Source organism: Bidens hawaiensis, unplaced genomic scaffold, assembly GCF_021521415.1.
Source record: "Bidens hawaiensis isolate Kalapana, Puna unplaced genomic scaffold, B.hawaiensis_p1.1 tig00034159_1, whole genome shotgun sequence".
Lineage (NCBI taxonomy): Eukaryota > Viridiplantae > Streptophyta > Magnoliopsida > Asterales > Asteraceae > Bidens > Bidens hawaiensis.
In genome coordinates, this window is record NW_027495880.1 from 69,548 (window position 1) to 94,260 (window position 24,713).

The following is a 24,713-nucleotide window of genomic DNA, read 5'->3' on the forward strand; positions in this document are numbered from 1 at the left end:
ATTATGCACACATTAGTGATCATTTATAATAATTTAATGCCTAAAATATAATTATATTCAATATATACCTTACTTTTTATTACAAAAAATTAACATTTTTTAGAAATAAGTGCTTGTGAATTCAACATTTTTAGAATTATGCAATTCATGTGTTTTTCTCAAAATTTAACGAAGTTGTTTGTTTTTTGGAAACATCAATTCTGTATTTTTTTTATTTCATAAATTTTTATCACTTGACTCAATTTCAACAAAAGAAATAGGATCATATACAAAGGTAAGTATTTATAGCAGTTACTTTCATATAACATGTACCTAATTATTTTATATATTTATAATTCTTTTGTTTTATTATTGTTGTGAATCTGTTTGTATTCGTTTTTACTACTTATATGAACTCTCGCAATATTTAACCATTTTCTATGTTTTCTATATGAATGTAAATTTAAGATTATGTATTTATTATTTGTATTATATATTTAATTTATCTTTTACCTTTTATTTTGTGTCTTTATTTCAAATACTTGACTTTATTAGTTTTTTTATTTAACAAATTATGTGTATTACACGGATCCAAAAGCTAGTAAACTTATAAAGCGTGGTGCTTATTAAAATTTAATCTAGACCATTATATTATTACTATTACTTTAAAGCACGAAACGTAAAAGTTACTAATACTTAAAAATAGAAAAGTAAACTTACTAATACTCTAAATGAGAAAAATTAAAATAATGAAATGGTGTACAAATGATATAAGAACAAAACCAATGGAATAGTAACTTTGTGAGACAATATTTTTCATATTTAATAAATGGTAAATCTATTGTATTTCATGCTTATTATCATCAATATTCTTTTCAAACTTATTTCAATATTATTATTAGTTACTATTAATTTTGTTGTTACTGTTGCTGTACTTTTACTTTTATTTTAGCTATTATTACAATTATTATTATTATTATTATTTGTGTTTGTTTAAAATTCTTTTTATCAGTGCACACTTTTGTTGTTATCGCTACTGCTATTATTAATTTTATTTAGTATCGATTTTAGGTTTTCATAGGTAGTAAGAAAAATAAAAGGTCATGAATTCAAACCTTATAAAATGTAAAAAAAAAGTTATTAAAAAAGGTTTTTCATACGTTATAGCTTCAATATCAAACTTGGTATTAGTTTATTATTATACTAGTTTTTATCCCCCGTATTACGGGGGCTGTTTTATATTGTTTGTTATAATATTTATTTATTTGTCGAATTTATATTTTTTTATTGTATGAAAGTTAATAATATACTTATGGTTTGATGATAAATTGTTTCACAAATAAATGAGATGTTATAACCCGGTTTAAAAGTTATATGGTTTTGACGAGACCCAAGACCCGTTTATTTTTTTTACTATAAAATTGGTTTTTTAATTATAAATAATATTTATGAAAATTAATAATATACTTATGGTTTGATGAGACACAATACCGTTATATTTTTTTTACTATCAAATTGGTTTTTTAATTTAAATAATATCTATATCTTTTTTAAAATAAATAAGATATTAATTGTTATTATATCCTATTTTATAGGATTTTTACATCAATAATTTGGTGAGAATAATTTTTAATTTAATAAGATGTTATAACCCGTTTAAGGAATATTTGGGTTTGGTAAGACTCATACTCATGAATTCGGGTCAAATGCATGAGAAGCCACCATTTAAAAATCAAGCAAATCTGTTGACTTCAAAAAAATGGGGAGCGACCACATCACGACACCTAGGATTTTTAATATTTTCGTTTATATATATTATAGATTTTTGTTTTTATTATTTTTATTATATATCATTATTGTTAATATACCGTCACACCACCTAGATAAACCCTAATGTTAGGATCACAAGTTGCGTTCAAATTTTAGGGGTAGAGGGACACCCTCTAGTACCCGGTTGTGAATAGGGTTTCCTCGGTGAACACCACCATCGTTAGTTTAAGTTGCTATGTATACATTTTTGGCTAGTAGTACCCGACAACTTAAACCGGCCATGAGCCAATTCCCTCAATCTTAATATCCAATCATCACTCACATCTATAATTTATTAGGAAAAAGAAAAGAAAAGAGAAGAAAAATAATTTAAGGTAACTTGAGCATAGGGATGGCAATGGGTCTGGTCTGGGACGTGTAAGGCCCCGAATCCGGTAGCCTTACTTTAGCGTCGGATTTACTCATAAACACAGTTCGTACAAATCAGAGTTCATTAAAACTTTCGCGGAATATAAAAACTTTCATAAAACATTTCGTAACAAATCACGCCTTGTCTTAAAACATCATTTTGTCTTTCAAAATTAACGAACATTAACTTAAACGTCTTGAGTCTTCCGATGCCAGCCTCTTATTCAGTGCCACGTGTCTCCTCAAGCTAGTTGTCTCATCCTACTCACCTGCGTGCATACTAAAAGTCAGCTACGCTGAGTGAGTTCTAGTTAATCATACACTATACAATACATACACATACATACATATCCGAAGATACATATCCATACTTAACTAGTTACCCTTCTGTTCTACATACATACTTACTACCATACATACATACATATCTACAATCACTAACCTCAGTCTACCGAGAGTACGTTCATAGTCCGCCGTCTATACCTGTACTCAAGGTCGTGAACACGTAAAAGGTCCGCCGTCCTTACCTATGTTCACCATTCATGGTACGTACAAGGTCCGCGATCCTTCCCTATACCATCATACATCCACAACACGTACAAGGTCCACGATCCTTCCCTATGTTGCAACCTAATTCATAGCACGTACGAGGTCCGCAGTCCTCCCCCATGCTAAAGCACGTATAAGGTCCACAGTCATTTCCTGTGCTGACGCCTACCTATGTTACGTATAAGGTCCGCAGTCCTTATCTACGTTACGTATAAGGTCCGCCGTCCTTATCTACGTTGGCGTCTATCTCCTATAACACGTATAAGGCCTACCGTCTCTATCTACGTTTATATCTATCATCTACATCACTTATAAGGCTCGCAGTCCTTAACTACGCCATCACCAGCCGAGTCTATGTCCGACAGAAGCTAGAGGGATTTGCCATCCTAACTTACTATGTCGAACGTAGAACTCACATACCATTCGTGTACCTGTATATATACAATAATTACATTATAGCATAAAAACATTCTAGGCGTTCTTTACATCATTCATTTAACAACCATACCCCTTGTCGATACGTGCAATATCCGAAGATCGTTCACGCCCCGACAAGTATTCATTTGTAATATTCATACATCTTCTATATATAATATTCGTACCTTTATTTTTAACCTGACAGTACGCGCAATATCCGAAGATCGTTCGCGTACCGACAAGCAATCATTCATATCCATCACATATATCACATATGGCATACACTTATCACTTAGGATAAATGTATTAACAACACATCGAGTATGCACACAGCCCCGAAAACATAACAAGGAATGGGGCTAGAAACTCACCTGAACTCTGCTTCTTCCTCTGATAGTTGTAAATCCCTTCTTTAACTGTGCTCGGCTGACTGTATAAGTTACACGTATCAATACTCGCCTGATCTAATCTGGTGGCCTAGTATTAGCTTACTTTTACTTATCGTTTTAATCTATTCTCTAATCGAACTTGACTTTAGGCGAAGTTAAACCTTAGGCGAACTTAGCTTTAGGCGAAGTTAAACCTTAGGCGAACTTAGCTTTAGGCGAAGTTGTCATCAGGCGAACTTGGCTTTAGGCGAAGTTGTCATCAGGCGAACTTGGCTTTAGGCGAAGTTGTCATCAGGCGAACTTGGCTTTAGGCGAAGTTGTCATCAGGCGAACTTAGCTTGCAGGCGAAGTTCATCAGGCGAACTTAGCCTGCAGGCGAAGTTGTCGTCTGCAGCTACTGTTCGTTCTTAAATCCCTTAATCACCTTCGTTTCTTAACCAAATAACTCGATTTAGGTACCCACGGGATCGTCTGACCAGCGCCTACAAACCCCAACCATCAAATCGACCTAACATCGATGTTTAAAGGGTGCGATTTAGGCATATAGGTTACGGGTTCTTTTATCAATCGATTAACCCATCAAATCTTAACCATTTTCAGTAAGATTAGCTTTGTTGGATTCGTTTTTACCATACAAACTCAGATCTATCATTTCTCAAATCAAACCGAACCTATACGAACGATTTCTAACTATAAACGTACCTTGAACGAGTCGAACTACGAACCCGGTTAAGCCTTGATGTTGTTTTGGTCCGTCACGACGTTCCAGCACCAACAAGCTCGGGTTTTCGCCTTCGGATCTTGGTTCGGGTTGTGTGTGTTTTGGGTGTGTGTGTATGGGAATGAGGATTAAATGGTGGTTAATGGTATTTATATTTAGGGATCATGGGCTTAAGCCCATGGACTCTCCTTCCTTCTTTCATAACCCAAGTCCATAACCCATATCCATTACCCAACACTAGCCCGACCCATACCAACTCCTACTCTATTTATTTATTTCCCGATAACCCGAGTAAACTTTCCCTCTATTATTAAGTAATATAATTAATATCATTTTGGAAATTTCGGGATGTTAAAAGTCTTCCCTCCTTAAAGAGGTTTCGTCCCCGAAACCTAACGTATTCCCTATAAAAGGAAAACTTCTTATATTTACACACTTTATTGAATCGTCTTTGCTTTCTGAGTTATCTTTCTTACTCCTGACTTGTAGTCATCGAATGGTGGTCATGTGTTTCAGCTATTTAAGGTAGCTCGTCCATGAGACCCTCGATGTACCAAGACTCATCTCATCCTTCCAAGGCTTCGATTAGTACTTTTAACACTATTGTTTAAAACAACCTTTCCTCATAGCATAATAATCATTCATAACCAAACTCAACATATTACACGTCACTGATAAACATAAGTTTTAAACCTTAATACAAAACAAGTCCTTAAGCAAAAGTAACTTAATAAAACCATTGCATGAGCAATTATTCCTTCATCAAGTGTTCCTCTCTGCAGTTTCCCCAAGTCTTTACCCTTTCACACCTCCCGCCCCTGATTCCTTGCAATCCCTAGCCATGTGGTCAGCTTTTCCGCATTTGAAGCACTTTGGACGATCAGGGCATTCTCGAGAATAATGCCCACTCTTTCCACACCGATAGCACCTGTCTGTCCCAGTCTTGCATTCTCCCCGGTGCACTCGCCCACACGTCTTACATGCATCCTTGTTCCCAACCTTGGCCTTCCTCTCATCAGTTGTTGTCACCATCTCGCCAGACCGCTTAGCAGAGGTAGCCCATTTCTTCTCCTTCTTTTCTTCCACCACCACATCGTCCTCAGCCAGGTCAGCATAAACCACTTCTGCAAGTTCAACAGCAGAGTCAAAAGTAGCAGGTTTATTTGCCCTGACTAACATGCGGACTTTTTGTGGCAATCCCCTCACATAACATTTGATTCTCTGGACCTCAGTGTCAACCATATCAGGCACCAACCTAGATAGTCGGTTGAATTCAGTAGTATACTCACGATGCGTCATCGTACCGGCCTTTAAATTCAGGAACTTCATCTCCGTCCTTTTAACCTCGGCATCTGCACAAAACTTCTTCATCACCAACTCTTTCAGATCGTCCCATCTCAACGCCTTGATCTCATCCCTAGTCTTTCTCTGCTCCACACTTTCCCACCAATACATAGCTTCTTCCTTAAATGACTGAGTAGCATAACCCACAGCTTGGTCGGGACGGCATTCGCTAATGCGGATAATCTTGTCCATAGTGGTTATCCATTGGAGAGTAGCGATTGCGTCTCCCAACCCAGTCAGCTTTGGCGGGTCGCATCCTTTGAAGGAGTTATAGTTGCACCCATCTTGGTCTCTTTTCCTGTCATCGACCTTCACAGACTTATCCTCACTCGAGGCCTCTCTTTCTCCTTCCCCATCCTTCCTACCATCACCACCTGCCCCTTCAGCAGTTCGTTCACGGCTTCCAGCAGATCTTTCGGGATTCAGGTTCTTCACAGCAGCAACTACAGCTTGAACAATGGCTGCTTGAACTGCAGGGCTAAGTTGAACCTCTTCGTTGTTGTTCTGGTCTCCTCCAGCCGCGCTTCCCTCATCTTCGGTGTGGGAAGCTTCTTCTACCGAGGGTTGCCGGACAAGACGAGGCCTGCCACGACGTCCAGTGCGACCCCCAGTTCCAACAAATTCTCCAGCTCCAACCATTAGTATTCTAAAAGGGAAAACACAAACATCATCACTCAAGGAACTATTTAGTACAAGGATAGCAAGGCTAACAGGTAATAACAGTGGCCAGCTGTGACTAGCTGATCACGTTGCTTTCCATGTCCTATACACTTCCCTTTATGAGTCTCTTTGTGCTGGTTCTACTTAAGCAGTTAGTCAAATCAAACAATCAATTATTCCTATCCCTGCCGTTCACGTATCTTTTCTTTCTCATTAACATATATCATTTAATCATACACTTTACCTTTACTGATCTTGCTTGAGCGACACATGGCATTCTTGAACTGGCATCTTCTTTCTTTCTCATTACAAATCTCATTCTCTGTTCGAGTCTAAGCATGTAGGATGCTTAAATCTCTCGAACTTATGCTCTGATACCAACTTGTAAGGCCCCGAACCCGGTAGCCTTACTTTAGCGTCGGATTTACTCATAAACACAGTTCGTACAAATCAGAGTTCATTAAAACTTTCGCGGAATATAAAAACTTTCATAAAACATTTCGTAACAAATCACGCCTTGTCTTAAAACATCATTTTGTCTTTCAAAATTAACGAACATTAACTTAAACGTCTTGAGTCTTCCGATGCCAGCCTCTTATTCAGTGCCACGTGTCTCCTCAAGCTAGTTGTCTCATCCTACTCACCTGCGTGCATACTAAAAGTCAGCTACGCTGAGTGAGTTCTAGTTAATCATACACTATACAATACATACACATACATACATATCCGAAGATACATATCCATACTTAACTAGTTACCCTTCTGTTCTACATACATACTTACTACCATACATACATACATATCTACAATCACTAACCTCAGTCTACCGAGAGTACGTTCATAGTCAGCCGTCTATACCTGTACTCAAGGTCGTGAACACGTAAAAGGTCCGCCGTCCTTACCTATGTTCACCATTCATGGTACGTACAAGGTCCGCGATCCTTCCCTATACCATCATACATCCACAACACGTACAAGGTCCACGATCCTTCCCTATGTTGCAACCTAATTCATAGCACGTACGAGGTCCGCAGTCCTCCCCCATGCTAAAGCACGTATAAGGTCCACAGTCATTTCCTGTGCTGACGCCTACCTATGTTACGTATAAGGTCCGCAGTCCTTATCTACGTTACGTATAAGGTCCGCCGTCCTTATCTACGTTGGCGTCTATCTCCTATAACACGTATAAGGCCTACCGTCTCTATCTACGTTTATATCTATCATCTACATCACGTATAAGGCTCGCAGTCCTTAACTACGCCATCACCAGCCGAGTCTATGTCCGACAGAAGCTAGAGGGATTTGCCATCCTAACTTACTATGTCGAACGTAGAACTCACATACCATTCGTGTACCTGTATACACATACTTCACATATACAATAATTACATTATAGCATAAAAACATTCTGTAAGGCCCCGATACCGGTAACCCTACTTTCGTGTTGGATTTACTCATAAACACAGTTCTAAATATCAGAGTTAATTAAAACATTTATGCGGAATATAAAACTTTCATTAAACATTACATAATTCATAACTTGTCTCAAAACATTCATTGTCTTTCACATTAAAGCATTAAAGTTAACACATCACAATCTTCAGATGCCAGATTCTTGTTCAGTGCCATGTGTCTCCTCAAGCGAGCTGCCTCATCCTACTCACCTGCGTGCATACTAAAAGTCAGCTACGCTGAGTGAGTTCTAGATAATCACGTAATCATACCATTTACATAACGTTATATTCATACTTTCATATTTTCATACTTCCTTACTTTCTTACTTTCATTCATACTTTCATACTTTCTTACTTTCTTACTTTCATATCTTACGTTATAAAGAGCACTACGCCCTACATTCCTCGAGTATTGTTAGGGCTCGGTACCCTCCTTCCTCGAGTATTATTAGGGCTCGGTACCCTCCTTCCTCGAGTATTATTAGGGCTCGGTACCCTCCTTCCTCGAGTATTATTAGGGCTCGGTACCCTCCTTCCTCGAGTATTATTAGGGCTCGGTACCCTTTTCATAACCATACAACCATACATTATCATTTCTTTCTTTTATTATCCTTATCACATTCATACACATAAGCATACATATCATACTTACCTTAACTTAGCATTACAACCTGACAGTACGTGCAATATCCGAAGATCGTTCACGTACCATCAAGCAATCATTCACACATATCACATCATTCACATAAGGCATACACTTATCTCTTAGGATAAGCGTATTAACAAACATATTGAGTATGCACACAGCCCCGAAAACATGACACATAAATGGGGCTAGAAACTCACCTGGATCCTGTTACGCTCGCCGCTGATCGTAATTCCTTTCTTTAACTGGGCTCGGCTAACTGTATAATATTTACACATATCAATTAACTACTGCTACTCGTTTGTATTTCTATCTATATATGACCCACAACGAACGGGGGTCCGGGGGCAGCGCCCCTGGCAGCGGGGTTCTAGGGGCGGCAGCCCCTAGCGGGGTCCAAGGGGCAGAGCCCCTGGCTGGGGTTAAGCTGCCAGGTCAGCTTGGAAAAATTTTATTTTCGATAACTGCCTTAACACATTTTCCATTAGGTTTTTAATTTATTTTATAAACGAACTTCGCTTCAGGCGAAGTTAAACCTTAGGCGAACTTGGAAACAGCTTGGTTCTGGCTTGATTCGATCGAATAGGAACACGTTCGATCGAATAGGCACACGTTCGATCGAATAGACACACGTTCGATCGAATAGACACACGTTCGATCGAATAGACACACGTTCGATCGAATAGACACGCGTTCGATCGAATAGGCACACGTTCGATCGAATACAAAACTCATTCGATCGAATGAGTTGGAGACCATTCGGTTGCTTCCCTATTCGATCGACTGGACTTGTTCGATCTACACATTCGATCGAATGGACTGATTCGATCGACTGGTTCGATCGAATGAGTCTGATTCGACTCCTTCAAGCTGGCGACGGAGAAACTCACGGGTTTTCCAGATTTTCCAGATTTTTGACCCAAAAACGAAGTTTTTGACATGGAAATGTTCGGGATTGAAAGGGCTATCGATTCCTAGTACTTTTAAACACAAAAGCTTGCATTTTGACACCAAAACAAGGCGGTTTTTGACCCGAAAACTCAAGTTACGTTTTTGCTCGATTTGAGGCCGAAATGGTTATGAAAACGGATGATTTTCGAGAGGGACTTACCAAAAACGACTAGGAACAAGATTGTGAACTCGGATCGGCGATTTGAGAACTTTCTCTCTCTAGTTTCTCTCTCTAGAATTGAGAGTGTTTGGGTGGGTGTAAGTGAAGGAAGATGGTGAAAATGGTGGATGTGTCAAGAAATTTCGTTTATATACTACGGGTTTGGTTAGGCTCGGGTTGGCTTCCTACGGGTCGAGACAGGCCGAGTTCATAAAATAACTAAGCCCAAGACCCGTTCCTTACTCGACATTAAATAACTAAAACGTGAAATTACTAAACATAACTTTCTTTTATTTATCAATATAAAAATTTTAGGATGTTACAAGTCTTCCTCCCTTAAAGAGGTTTCGTCCCCGAAACCTAACTATTACATAAACAAACTAGGGTAAAACTTGCGCATCTCATCCTCGACTTCCCAAGTAGCATCCGATCCCTTGCGGTGTTTCCATATCACTTTGACCAAGGGTATAATCTTGTGACGAAGCTGCTTCTCCTTGCGATCAACGATCTTTATCGGTTGCTCGATGTAGTTCAATTGCTCATCAACCTCGATGTCCATTAAGGGCACGTGAGACGTGTCATCAGCTAGACACTTCCTCAGATGAGAAACATGGAAGGTTGAATGAATTCCTTCTAACTCATCGGGTAAATCCAGTTTGTAAGCTACTTCACCCACACGCTTTACAATCTTGAACGGTCCGATGTACCTCGGACTCAACTTTCCTCTTTTCCTAAAACGGATAATCCCCTTCCAAGGCGAGACCTTAAGCATCACATAGTCGCCAACGTTAAACTCAATTGGTCGTCGCCGCTTATCTGCATAAGACTTTTGTCTGTCTTGAGCGGCTTTCATTCTTGCTTTGATCTGATCGAACTTTGAAGACGTTTCCTGAACCACTTCTATACTTCCCATTTCCTTCTGACCAATCTCACCCCAACACACCGGGGTTCTACATCGTCTACCGTACAGCATCTCAAACGGTGGCATACCAATACTCGAATGGTAACTGTTGTTATAGGAGAACTCTGCCAGATGCAGATGATCATCCCAACTTCCACCAAAGTCTAAAACGCAAGCACGTAGCATATCCTCAAGGGTTTGGATCGTCCTTTCAGACTGTCCATCGGTTTGAGGATGATACGCCGTACTGATGTTCAACCTCGTCCCCATAGCTTCATGAAATTTCTTCCAGAACCTCGAAGTAAACCGTGTATCCCTATCAGACACGATCGATAACGGTACTCCATGCTTGGTTACAATTTCTTTAATGAACAAGCTTGCTAACGTTTCTGACGAGATGGCCTCTCGTATGGGCAGAAAGTGAGCACTCTTGGTCAAACGGTCCACAATCACCCAGATGGTATCATGTTGCTTAGCTGTACGAGGTAGCTTAGTTACGAAATCCATGGTGATGTGTTCCCATTTCCACTCAGGTATCTCTAGCGGTTGCATCTTTCCATAAGGCTTTTGGTGTTCGGCTTTGACTTGTAAGCAAGTTAAGCACTTACCAACATAATCCACTACATCGTTCTTCATTCCTGGCCACCAGTAATCTCTTTTCAGGTCTTGGTACATCTTTGTAGTTCCTGGATGGATTGAGTACCTTGACTTATGAGCTTCATCTAAGATTCGACTTCTAAGATCACCATGGCGTGGGATCCACATACGGTCGAACCTTGTCTTAACTCCATGAGTGTTTTCCATCAACTCATCTTGCTGACCATAAATCCTTTCTTTCTTTACTAACCCTTCGTCTACTAACACTTCTGACTGCACTTTGATGATTTCTTCAAAAAGACTTGAGTTCATGATCAACTTGTATGACTTCACTGTTGCAAGGACTTCCTCATTCTTACGGCTTAACGCATCAGCGACCACGTTAGCTTTACCGGGGTAATACTTAATCTCACAGTCGTAATCCTTTATCAATTCTAACCATCTTCTCTGCCTCATGTTCAATTCTCTCTGCTCGAAGAAGTACTTTAAACTCTTATGATCGGTATAGATAGTACACTTAGTACCGTACAGATAATGCCTCCATATCTTAAGAGCATGCACTACAGCTGCTAACTCCAGATCATGCGTCGGATAAGTACTTTCATGGACCTTCAACTGTCTAGACGCGTAAGCTATCACCTTCCCTCGTTGCATCAACACGCAACCTAACCCTTGATGCGAGGCATCAGCGCAAACAACAAAATCCTCATCACCATCGGGTAAAGTAAGGATTGGAGCTTGCGTGAGTCTCTTCTTCAATTCTTCAAAGGCTTCTTCTTGAAATTTCCCCCAGCTGAATACTATTGACTTTCGGGTCATACCGGTCAGCGGTGCGGCTATCTTGGAGAAACCTTCGATGAATCTCCTATAGTAGCCAGCTAACCCCAGGAAGCTTCGTATATCGGTCGGATTTTGCGGAGTCTTCCAATTCGTTATTGCTTCAATCTTAGCTGGGTCCACGGTAATCCCCTCCGGATTAACCACATGACCTAAAAATTGCACTTCTCTTAACCAGAACGCGCACTTCGAAAACTTGGCGTACAACCTCTCTTTCTTCAGTGTCTCCAATACCTCTCTCAGATGCTCAGCATGGTCAGACTCATTCTTTGAATAAATCAGTATATCGTCAATGAATACGATAACCGACTTATCCAACATCGGCCGACACACCCTATTCATCATGTCCATAAATGCTGCAGGAGCATTGGTTAGACCGAATGACATTACGAGGAACTCGTAGTGTCCATACCGCGTTCGGAACGCTGTCTTAGGGATGTCTGCCTCCTTCACCTTTAGCTGATGGTAGCCTGATCTGAGATCTACTCGTGAGAACCAACTTGAACCTTGCAGTTGGTCAAACAGATCATCAATCCTTGGCAAAGGATATCTATTCTTTACCGTAAGCTTATTCAACTCACGATAGTCTATGCACATTCTCATACTTCCATCCTTCTTTTTCACGAACAATACTGGCGCGCCCCACGGGGAAACACTCGGTCTGATAAAACCCTTGTCGAGGAGTTCTTGCAGTTGGGACATCAATTCCTTCATCTCGGACGGTGCTAGACGGTAAGGCGCTTTCGCGACGGGCTGGGCTCCTGGTACTAGATCTATCTGAAATTCTATCTCTCGCTCAGGTGGCAACCCCGGAAGATCCTCAGGGAATACTTCTGGGTAGTCGCGCACAATAGGAACATTCTTCATTTCTTTCGTCTCGGCCGTAGCGTTGACAACATACGCCAGGTAAGCACCACACCCTCGCCTTAGCAAACCCTCAGCTTTTATCATCGAAATGACATTAAGCCCAGAACTTTCCTTATCACCATAAACCGTTACCGCGCTACCATCCGATGACTTTAACCTTATAGTCCTACTCCTACATACTATCTGAGCCTCAAACTCAGACAACCAATCCATACCCAAAACCACATCGAACCCTCCCAAGGTCATAACGTACAAGGTGATCGGGAACTCATGTCCTTCCAATTCTATCTTACAGTTCTTAATCATCTTCGTTATTTTAACCGAAGTGTCACTAGCGGTCTCTACTACAAAAGTTTCGGACACTCGGCAGTCTTTCATTTTAGCGAGTTTACTAAATGTCGTAGCTACAAAACTTCTATTCGCACCAGAATCAAATAATACTAAAGCAGAAATGCCGTTTACTAGGAACGTACCCGTCACAACATCAGGAATCTGCTTGGCTTGTTCTTGGGTCAGCATGTAGGCTCTAGTTCTTGGCTTAGCTTGATCGGCATCCTTCTTTCTACTACCTCCCGCTTCGCTTTCGGTACACTCCCTAGCAAAATGACCCGTCTTACCACACTTGTAGCATGCAGGCTTAGAACTGCACTCATGAGCATAATGACCTGCCTTCCCACACTTGTAGCAAACATTCGACCCAAACTTACATTCTCCGGCATGTATCTTTCCACACTTATGACATGTATCCGAACCCTTTCCCCACCTACACTCACCACTGTGCGCCTTGCCACAAGTCTTGCACGACCTGTTCTCCCAAACTCTCGGCTGTTTGTTCTTAGGGTTCCACATCTGGGTACCGGGTCGTTTAGCAGGAGCGACCCATTTCTTCTCTTTCTTCTCATCTCCCACCACCACATCATCCGCAACCAAGTCTGCATAAACCATTTCTGCGAGTTCGACCGCAGAATCGAAAGTAGTAGGTTTACTTGTTCTGACTAACATGCGAACTCTCTGCGGTAATCCCCTCACATAACACTTGATCCTTTTTGCCTCAGTGTTGACCATATCGGGCACCAACCTAGACATTCGATTGAACTCGGTGGTGTACTCACGATGTGTCATTGCCCCAGCTTTCAAGTTTAAGAATTTCATTTCCGCCCTTTCAACCTCGGCGTCTGCACAGAACTTCATCATCACTAACTCCTTCAGATCATCCCACCTCATCTCTTTGATCTCTTCGCGGGTCTTCCTCTGCTCCACACTCTCCCACCAATACATAGCCTCGTCTACGAATGACTGAGTAGCATACCCCACAGCTTGGTCGGGGCGGCATTCGCTAATGCGGATAACCTTGTCCATAGCGGTTATCCATTGGAGAGTAGCGATTGCGTCACCCAACCCGGTCAGCTTTGGCGGGTCGCATCCTTTGAAGGACTTATAGCTGCACCCACCTTGTCCTCTTCTCCTATCATCGACTTTCACAGACTTATCCCCACTCGAGGCCCCTCTTTCACCTTCCCCATCCTTCCTACCATCACCACCCGCCCCTTCAGCGGTTCGTTCACGGCTTCCAGCAGATCCTTCGGGATTCAGGTTCTTCACAGCAGCAACCACAGCCTGAACAATGGCTGCTTGAACTGCAGGGCTAAGTTGAACTTCTTCGTTGTTGTTTTGGTCTCCTCCAGCTGCGCTTCCTTCATCTTCGGTGTGGGAAGCTTCTTCTACCGAGGGTTGCCGGACAAGACGAGGCCTGCCACGACGTCCAGCGCGACCCCCAGTTCCAACAAATTCTCCAGCTCCCGCCATTAGTATTCTACAAGGGAAAACACAAACATCATCACTCAAAGAACTATTTAGTACAAGGATAGTAAGGCTAACAGGTAATAACAGTGGCCAGTTGTGATTAGCTGATCACGTTACTTTCCGTGTCCTATACACTTCCCTTTATGAGTCCATTTGTGCTGGTTCTACTTAAGCAGTTTGTCAAATTAAACCATCAATTATTCCTGTCCCTACCGTTCACATATCTTTCCTTTCTCATTAACAAATATCTTTTAATCCTACACCATACCTTTACTGATCTTGCTTGGGCAACACATGGCATTCTTGAACTGGCATCTTCTTTCTTTTCTTACTTAAATCCCATTCTCTGTTCGAGTCTAAGCATGTAGGATGCTTAAATCTCTCGAACTTTGCTCTGATACCAACTTGTAAGGCCCCGATACCGGTAACCCTACTTTCGTGTTGGATTTACTCATAAACACAGTTCTAAATATCAGAGTTAATTAAAACATTTATGCGGAATATAAAACTTTCATTAAACATTACATAATTCATAACTTGTCTCAAAACATTCATTGTCTTTCACATTAAAGCATTAAAGTTAACACATCACAATCTTCAGATGCCAGATTCTTGTTCAGTGCCATGTGTCTCCTCAAGCGAGCTGCCTCATCCTACTCACCTGCGTGCATACTAAAAGTCAGCTACGCTGAGTGAGTTCTAGATAATCACGTAATCATACCATTTACATAACGTTATATTCATACTTTCATATTTTCATACTTCCTTACTTTCTTACTTTCATTCATACTTTCATACTTTCTTACTTTCTTACTTTCATATCTTACGTTATAAAGAGCACTACGCCCTACATTCCTCGAGTATTGTTAGGGCTCGGTACCCTCCTTCCTCGAGTATTATTAGGGCTCGGTACCCTCCTTCCTCGAGTATTATTAGGGCTCGGTACCCTCCTTCCTCGAGTATTATTAGGGCTCGGTACCCTCCTTCCTCGAGTATTATTAGGGCTCGGTACCCTTTTCATAACCATACAACCATACATTATCATTTCTTTCTTTTATTATCCTTATCACATTCATACACATAAGCATACATATCATACTTACCTTAACTTAGCATTACAACCTGACAGTACGTGCAATATCCGAAGATCGTTCACGTACCATCAAGCAATCATTCACACATATCACATCATTCACATAAGGCATACACTTATCTCTTAGGATAAGCGTATTAACAAACATATTGAGTATGCACACAGCCCCGAAAACATGACACATAAATGGGGCTAGAAACTCACCTGGATCCTGTTACGCTCGCCGCTGATCGTAATTCCTTTCTTTAACTGGGCTCGGCTAACTGTATAATATTTACACATATCAATTAACTACTGCTACTCGTTTGTATTTCTATCTATATATGACCCACAACGAACGGGGGTCCGGGGGCAGCGCCCCTGGCAGCGGGGTTCTAGGGGCGGCAGCCCCTAGCGGGGTCCAAGGGGCAGAGCCCCTGGCTGGGGTTAAGCTGCCAGGTCAGCTTGGAAAAATTTTATTTTCGATAACTGCCTTAACACATTTTCCATTAGGTTTTTAATTTATTTTATAAACGAACTTCGCTTCAGGCGAAGTTAAACCTTAGGCGAACTTGGAAACAGCTTGGTTCTGGCTTGATTCGATCGAATAGGAACACGTTCGATCGAATAGGCACACGTTCGATCGAATAGACACACGTTCGATCGAATAGACACACGTTCGATCGAATAGACACACGTTCGATCGAATAGACACGCGTTCGATCGAATAGGCACACGTTCGATCGAATACAAAACTCATTCGATCGAATGAGTTGGAGACCATTCGGTTGCTTCCCTATTCGATCGACTGGACTTGTTCGATCTACACATTCGATCGAATGGACTGATTCGATCGACTGGTTCGATCGAATGAGTCTGATTCGACTCCTTCAAGCTGGCGACGGAGAAACTCACGGGTTTTCCAGATTTTCCAGATTTTTGACCCAAAAACGAAGTTTTTGACATGGAAATGTTCGGGATTGAAAGGGCTATCGATTCCTAGTACTTTTAAACACAAAAGCTTGCATTTTGACACCAAAACAAGGCGGTTTTTGACCCGAAAACTCAAGTTACGTTTTTGCTCGATTTGAGGCCGAAATGGTTATGAAAACGGATGATTTTCGAGAGGGACTTACCAAAAACGACTAGGAACAAGATTGTGAACTCGGATCGGCGATTTGAGAACTTTCTCTCTCTAGTTTCTCTCTCTAGAATTGAGAGTGTTTGGGTGGGTGTAAGTGAAGGAAGATGGTGAAAATGGTGGATGTGTCAAGAAATTTCGTTTATATACTACGGGTTTGGTTAGGCTCGGGTTGGCTTCCTACGGGTCGAGACAGGCCGAGTTCATAAAATAACTAAGCCCAAGACCCGTTCCTTACTCGACATTAAATAACTAAAACGTGAAATTACTAAACATAACTTTCTTTTATTTATCAATATAAAAATTTTAGGATGTTACACATTCTAGGCGTTCTTTACATCATTCATTTAACAACCATACCCCTTGTCGATACGTGCAATATCCGAAGATCGTTCACGCCCCGACAAGTATTCATTTGTAATATTCATACATCTTCTATATATAATATTCGTACCTTTATTTTTAACCTGACAGTACGCGCAATATCCGAAGATCGTTCGCGTACCGACAAGCAATCATTCATATCCATCACATATATCACATATGGCATACACTTATCACTTAGGATAAATGTATTAACAACACATCGAGTATGCACACAGCCCCGAAAACATAACAAGGAATGGGGCTAGAAACTCACCTGAACTCTGCTTCTTCCTCTGATAGTTGTAAATCCCTTCTTTAACTGTGCTCGGCTGACTGTATAAGTTACACGTATCAATACTCGCCTGATCTAATCTGGTGGCCTAGTATTAGCTTACTTTTACTTATCGTTTTAATCTATTCTCTAATCGAACTTGACTTTAGGCGAAGTTAAACCTTAGGCGAACTTAGCTTTAGGCGAAGTTAAACCTTAGGCGAACTTAGCTTTAGGCGAAGTTGTCATCAGGCGAACTTGGCTTTAGGCGAAGTTGTCATCAGGCGAACTTGGCTTTAGGCGAAGTTGTCATCAGGCGAACTTGGCTTTAGGCGAAGTTGTCATCAGGCGAACTTAGCTTGCAGGCGAAGTTCATCAGGCGAACTTAGCCTGCAGGCGAAGTTGTCGTCTGCAGCTACTGTTCGTTCTTAAATCCCTTAATCACCTTCGTTTCTTAACCAAATAACTCGATTTAGGTACCCACGGGATCGTCTGACCAGCGCCTACAAACCCCAACCATCAAATCGACCTAACATCGATGTTTAAAGGGTGCGATTTAGGCATATAGGTTACGGGTTCTTTTATCAATCGATTAACCCATCAAATCTTAACCATTTTCAGTAAGATTAGCTTTGTTGGATTCGTTTTTACCATACAAACTCAGATCTATCATTTCTCAAATCAAACCGAACCTATACGAACGATTTCTAACTATAAACGTACCTTGAACGAGTCGAACTACGAACCCGGTTAAGCCTTGATGTTGTTTTGGTCCGTCACGACGTTCCAGCACCAACAAGCTCGGGTTTTCGCCTTCGGATCTTGGTTCGGGTTGTGTGTGTTTTGGGTGTGTGTGTATGGGAATGAGGATTAAATGGTGGTTAATGGTATTTATATTTAGGGATCATGGGCTTAAGCCCATGGACTCTCCTTCCTTCTTTCATAACCCAAGTCCATAACCCATATCCATTACCCAACACTAGCCCGACCCATACCAACTCCTACTCTATTTATTTATTTCCCGATAACCCGAGTAAACTTTCCCTCTATTATTAAGTAATATAATTAATATCATTTTGGAAATTTCGGGATGTTACAGGACGGGTTTAGGTATTCCCAGACCCGGACCCGATTATAAAAACCCGTCCCAGACCCGTCCCAAACCTGTCGGGTTTTTATCGGGTAATTACCCATCGGGTATCGGGCATACCCGCGGGTTTCAGACGTACCCGTTAATTTATTAAAAATACCTGTCGGGCACACCGGACATAAAACCAATCGGGTTTTGACAATATATATAACTAATCAATTACAAAAAATGATCACCGTAAAATAATTTAATAAACCAAAACGATATAGTAATTCTTATAGTTTCATGATACATTTATTTAAAAAATATATACAATTCTACCCAAAATAAAGTGGCAAAAAAATGGACATGTTAGCTACTCTAACAAATAAATCCATTGGTCAATAAGAATTTGATCGAAAAGTGAATTGCCAAATTATTTTTTATGATTAATATATAAAAATATATTAGAATATAGATTTTTTTAATGTTACTATATCTTTTAGTCAATTAGTTGAACGGCACCACCGCACCGGTTAACAAAAAATCAAAAATACTACTTTTAATATTACTATATTAAACATATGTATTTATATATGTATAATAAATATATACAAAAAATTATGTCGGGTAAATAATCGGGTAAATGGGTCAATATTATCGGGTAATCGGGCGGGTAACTGGGTATTTTATAAATCCCAAACCCGTCCCAGACCCGCGAAAAATTTCAAAACTAATCCCAAACCCGTCCCAAACTCTAATGGGACGGGTAATACTCGTCCCAATTATGTCGGGTTTCGGGTATTCCCGTCGGGTCCGGGTTTGATTGTCATCCCTACTTGAGCATTTTCCGTCCATCATTTATTTCCATTTCTATAATTACACTAAAAAAACATTATATTTCTATCACATGTTAATTAAATAATATTTCTTATGCATTTAACATTACAATTTATTTCCCATTTATTCACAACTAATTTCAACAAATATTAAAAAATAAATGAAGACAAATTTTCTCCAAATTTACAAAAAAAAAACAACTAATTTTTCTCTCTTATTCACTCACAACCACTTTTAATCTTATCTTATAATTTCAAAAAGATCTCACAAAAATTAGGGGATGGGTTGGGAATAGTACTCGAATACTCTCATTCATTCACTATCTTTAAATTCAAAAGTACATTAAAAATCATTGTTTTTTTTTTCGTTTTTGTTCAAATAAATAATACTTTTCTATTTATTTCAAAAAATATTAAAAAACTTTTATGATATTATAAGAACTTTTCAAATATACTGTAAAATCACAACATGCTCTATATTTTTTAGTCACAACACCTTAAACAACTTCCTATATTATAAAATTTTCACTTACATAATTTGATGGCTAAATTGAGAATGCTCTCAAAAGAAGTGTTATTTATTGTTCAAGTGGTTTTAGAGTAAAATATAATAAGGTTTGGCTTAAATACAAATTAAATTAACGTGCTAATTGTGAGAATCTAATATAGTAATTATATATACAAGTAAAACAGTTACGTAATTATATCATATGGTAATTACATAATTACTCTATGATGTAGTTACATAATTAATATATACTTGTATAATTAATTTACTTTATTCTTACAATTAACACGTTAATTTTATTTGTACGCTAACTTTCCCCGATATAATAAGCACTCCTCTTGTTAAAAGGAAAATTTAATATATTTTTTGAAAAAATGGAGATATTTTAATATACCCATGATGATCCATGTGGTATTTTAAATTATATTTTATCATATTTTCCCTTTATGTCTTTTCAGTTGTTACTTTAACATAATTTTTTAATTGATTTAGTTATTTAAGAGATTTGTCTTTTCTTTTAACGAACAATCAAGCAATCAGGCAACTAGGGTCAATGGCCCGTCGGATCATCTCATTTCACTAGAAAATTCATGATCTAACTTAAGCCTTCTAATATATTTTAAATGAGGTTTGAACTCAAGATTTACTTTTTCCTTTTTTTTTTTTTTTTTTTTTTTGAAACAACAAATTTTTTTTCACCTAAAATCCCCCTAACCTTGCACTTGCAAGGATTTGAACCCACCACCTCCACTTTAAAAGGTGGACACCATACCACTAGACCATTAGGTCATGGGTTACTTTTTCCTTTTAAATTGTAGTCTTTGAATGTCTCAATTAACCACTAGAACTAATTGAACTAGAGATCATTGGCTAGTTATTTAAGAGATCTTGGTTCAAATCTCGAAGGATACTCAAAGGACAAAACTAATTATAAGTAATTAACTTTGCTATTAAAAGGCTATTGAGGCATATTAATAAGCTTATTTCATGTTGTCTTTTATGTTAACGCTATCCTTTAATAAATAAATATAATTTAATATCCAATAAAGATTGTAATTTCCATTAAGTATAAAATTAATTGGGTGTCAAACAAGTTTAATTTAGCATAAAACATATCTAACTATCCAAAGAAGTTTTCATGTACAATTCAATTCAATTTTTATTTTGAATGCATATCATATACTTCTAATAAAATAAAATAATGAAGTTTAGATGTCTAATTTCTCATCTCATTCATTCTATTTCATTCATGGATCATCAAAACCATTTTGGCAATGGGTTATAAATCAGTCAATTTTCTATCATAATCTTCTATTTTTTATCTCATTCATTATAGTTATTAATGGATCATCGGTCAAAATTATTTTGTCATATGATTTATAAAATAGTCAGAACATTAAAAGAATGTTAACTGAATATCAAACAAGTAAACGTAAATATATAAAAGTTAAATAGTTAGAAAATAGTAAAAAACAATCGTTTTCTAGGGGTATGTTCATTCGATTTAATTCTTTTCCTACTGAGACTATATGCTGTATTATTCAGGGTAACTAGCAAACATGGCCTAAAACTGTTAATATTGGATGACGATGATAATACTTGAGATATTTAAAGAGATTTTTTCAAATTTATAAATTTGAAATTTTAAACTTCTTTTTGTTTGTACTATATATTCCGTTTGTTTTTTACCTTTAGGTTTGTTCATTTATTTCAAATAACGAACCTTATTTATTTTATCATTTGTTAAATCTCATGCATTATACGGGTTTAAAAGCTCGTTTAATTATGTTACTTTAAACTTGTATATTACTTATGCCAAATACCATTATAGAAATACATCTTACACATGAATTGATGCTAATATAGATTTTTATTTTATGATTGTTTATAGTTTGTAAAAAGAAACAAAATTCTTTATTTCTAATATAATTAATAATTACACAATAAAAAAGTATAATATAATTAAAATTGTATAAGAAAAAAAAAGTGACGTTAGCACCTTTAAAAAGATAAACGTTAAATATTGTTGATAATTATTGTTGTTCTTCATATTGTATCATAAAATAAACTAACTTCGTCAATAAAAAAATTTGAGACAGCCAGGTTTCGGTCATAAATTTCAAAAAGGAACGACTAATTAATTTAAACTGACAAATGCATAATTTCAAAAACTCATGTTCATTCTTACCTTTAAGCTAGAATCAAGTTTTCCTGCCAAAGCCAACAAAAGAGTTGTTTTCCCAGAAGATGGCGGACCCAACAAAAGTGTCATTCTATAACATTACAAATCAAGTAATTATTATTTTTTCTTAAAAAAAAGGTTGGTAGAACTTGCAAATTAACTACTACGTACCTTGAAGGTTTGATTATCCCTGATATATTTTTAAGAATTGTGAGTTTGGTTTTCTTAGACAAATTGATTCCAACTGAACTAAGAATCGATTCGATTAAATTTCTGGCGGCATTTATTAGCGTTGGAAGCGCTCTATCACCGATGTAACAATCCGCTTCAACCGTCAAATTTTGATACCGAACTTCTACAGTTGGTAGAGAAATGCCAACCCTGAAAGGATAAGCTGTTTCATAATTTATACAAATAATAATAACCTATAAAACCATTTAGCTAACAATTATGGAGTTAAAATCTTACTTATCAATACGATCTCTAAACTTCCTCAAGAATCTGCCATTATCTTCTTCAGCATCCTTGAAGATCTTGTCAATGAACTCTTGATGAGCTTTCGAGTCGAGTTCTCCAACATCCAATAACAAGCCATCAGATGGTGTTTGCATGTCTAAATTGTTGAAGATGGTTTTTCGGATTTGGTGGTAGGTGGGTAGTTTCTCCAAAGCAGCCCATCTCAAGGCCTCTTCGTCCGCCACCGAGCCGTGGCTGCTCCGCTCGCGGCTGCTGCCACTGCTACCAATGGATAACACATCTTCTATTCCCCTACTCAGTCTTCTACGTATGCTTCTAATAATATTTACTCCACTGTTTTCCTCCGTTCTTCACTTTCAAAACAGCCAGTTGATCAGTGTTGGTGTGCGTTCATTATTAACTGACTACCAGCTATTTAACGCTAACAATTTTTGTCGTGCATCATGTATTTTTTTTTATTATTTTTCATGAGTTTATATGTCACAAATATTATAATTATAAATGAAAAGTAGGGTTGTATATATTTGTGTCCAAACAAGTTGTGTTTTGGGGTGTTTTTTTCTTTTTAAATTGTGTTTTGGGGTGTTTTGTTGACCAATATTAATTTCAAATGAGTATCATGCGTGGTTACGTACGGTTGTCTTGTTCTAGAACTCTAGAAGAGTGGTGTGGTGTTTTTTAATTAACAAGTATTAATATGATTCTGTCAAAAAAGAAAATACGTAACAAATTCTTTTACCATTTTATATTTTTACCACGTGTTCTAGATTCGTGTATGTCTTGTATGCTTTGCTATCGACGATATATATGTCTAAAGTAATTTGCATAACATTTATTTATTTATTTTTGTTAATTTAACAACTATAACTAAATGGGAGAGTCATCAAAATGCGAATATGGGACACCAAATTATTCAATCAAAACAATACTAAACTTAAAAGTCTATTACAAAATTTACAATAGGCAAATTAACAAATCAATAAGAAAATGACTAATAAACGGCAACAAACGAGCCGAAAGAAATATGAAAAGGCTGAGATGAGAATCTAACTTCCATTGTACACGTGTCACTATCGACTACAGAAGAGCTATCTCGCTTCCCTCATAGTTATAAAAGAGCCGGCTTTGCCATGTCAAAAGTTCACCTCGACAACCTGGCTTCTTCATAGCCCACACTTTAAAGATCTGGCAGCTTCCTAGCCCAAACTCAGACAATCCGGCTTTATCACTGACAAAACTCCAAAAATCCAGATCCTTCAAAACCTACTTGAAACAAATGTAAATGTAAAAGTCGATGACTATTTTACAAATTCAGTGGCCCATTTAGTCAATGACTATTTTAACAAATTCAGTGGTCCATTTGGTGAACTTCACATCTTTTATATATATATATATATATATATATATATATATATAGGAGATGGTTCAAAAGAAAAATGATATTATTGCAAGAAATGCAAGAAATGAATATGGACCACTAGTTTTGTTTTAAGTTTTAAATACTTAAAGCTAAATAAAGAAACTATTAATTATTCTCTTTCTTCAATTAATATAACTAATAAACCATAATACTTATTTATTTAATTAATATAACTAAATAAATTATTATAATTAGAAAATATTAAGAACCCATTTATTTTTATAACATACGTTTTGTTTCTTGAATTTTTATCCTACACACGTATAATTTATTCATACATTAAAATTTCTTTCTATCCACAACTAATTTCTTCCAACTCAATATATTAATATCCATCAACACATACTTACATTATGATGAATAATACCAAAAAATAATTTTACATGTGTTTGCATTAGATATCAACAAAAACATACAACCTACACAAAAACGTATAATCTACACTTGTTCTAAGAATAAGACAGCATATAACCTACACACGGAAAACATTTAACCTACACACAAAATTCATCATCAATAAAATACACACGCACACGAAAACATATAACCTACACACAAAAAACACCTGCACACGAAAATTTTAACTTTGTGTAGATTATCTACACTTGTTCAAAACAGGTGTAGGTTATATAACTTTCTGTAGGTTGTATATTTATTTAACTTTGTGTAGATTATAAATTTTTTATTGCTCAAAACTAGTGTAGGTTATATAACTTTATGTAGGTTGTATATTTATTGAAATTAAATACGTTGATATATGCTAATATATTGAATGGAAATTATTTTTTTAATATAAAGAAATAATATTATATGAATAAATTGTATTTATGTTGAATAAAATGAAGAATGTGTAAATAAAAATTAAAACTAAATTAGTGTTTTTATCTTTTTAATTATTATAGTTAAATTAGTTAG

The 24,713-nt window shown here is 37.7% G+C and overlaps 1 pseudogene across 1 annotated transcript in view; it reads right to left on the reverse strand.

Moving 5' to 3' along the window:
- The window catches only part of LOC143585740 (ABC transporter G family member 35-like), a 30,343-nt pseudogene extending 7,615 nt beyond the window's left edge, over positions 1-22,728 (reverse strand). Inside the window, exons 1-3 of the transcript XR_013144591.1 lie at positions 22,370-22,728; positions 22,073-22,282; positions 21,908-21,992 (exon numbers count right to left, since the gene is read on the reverse strand). The product of XR_013144591.1 is annotated as an ABC transporter G family member 35-like (transcript). The remainder of the gene's footprint in view (positions 1-21,907; positions 21,993-22,072; positions 22,283-22,369) is intronic.
- Between the last annotated feature and the right edge of the window lie 1,985 nt (positions 22,729-24,713).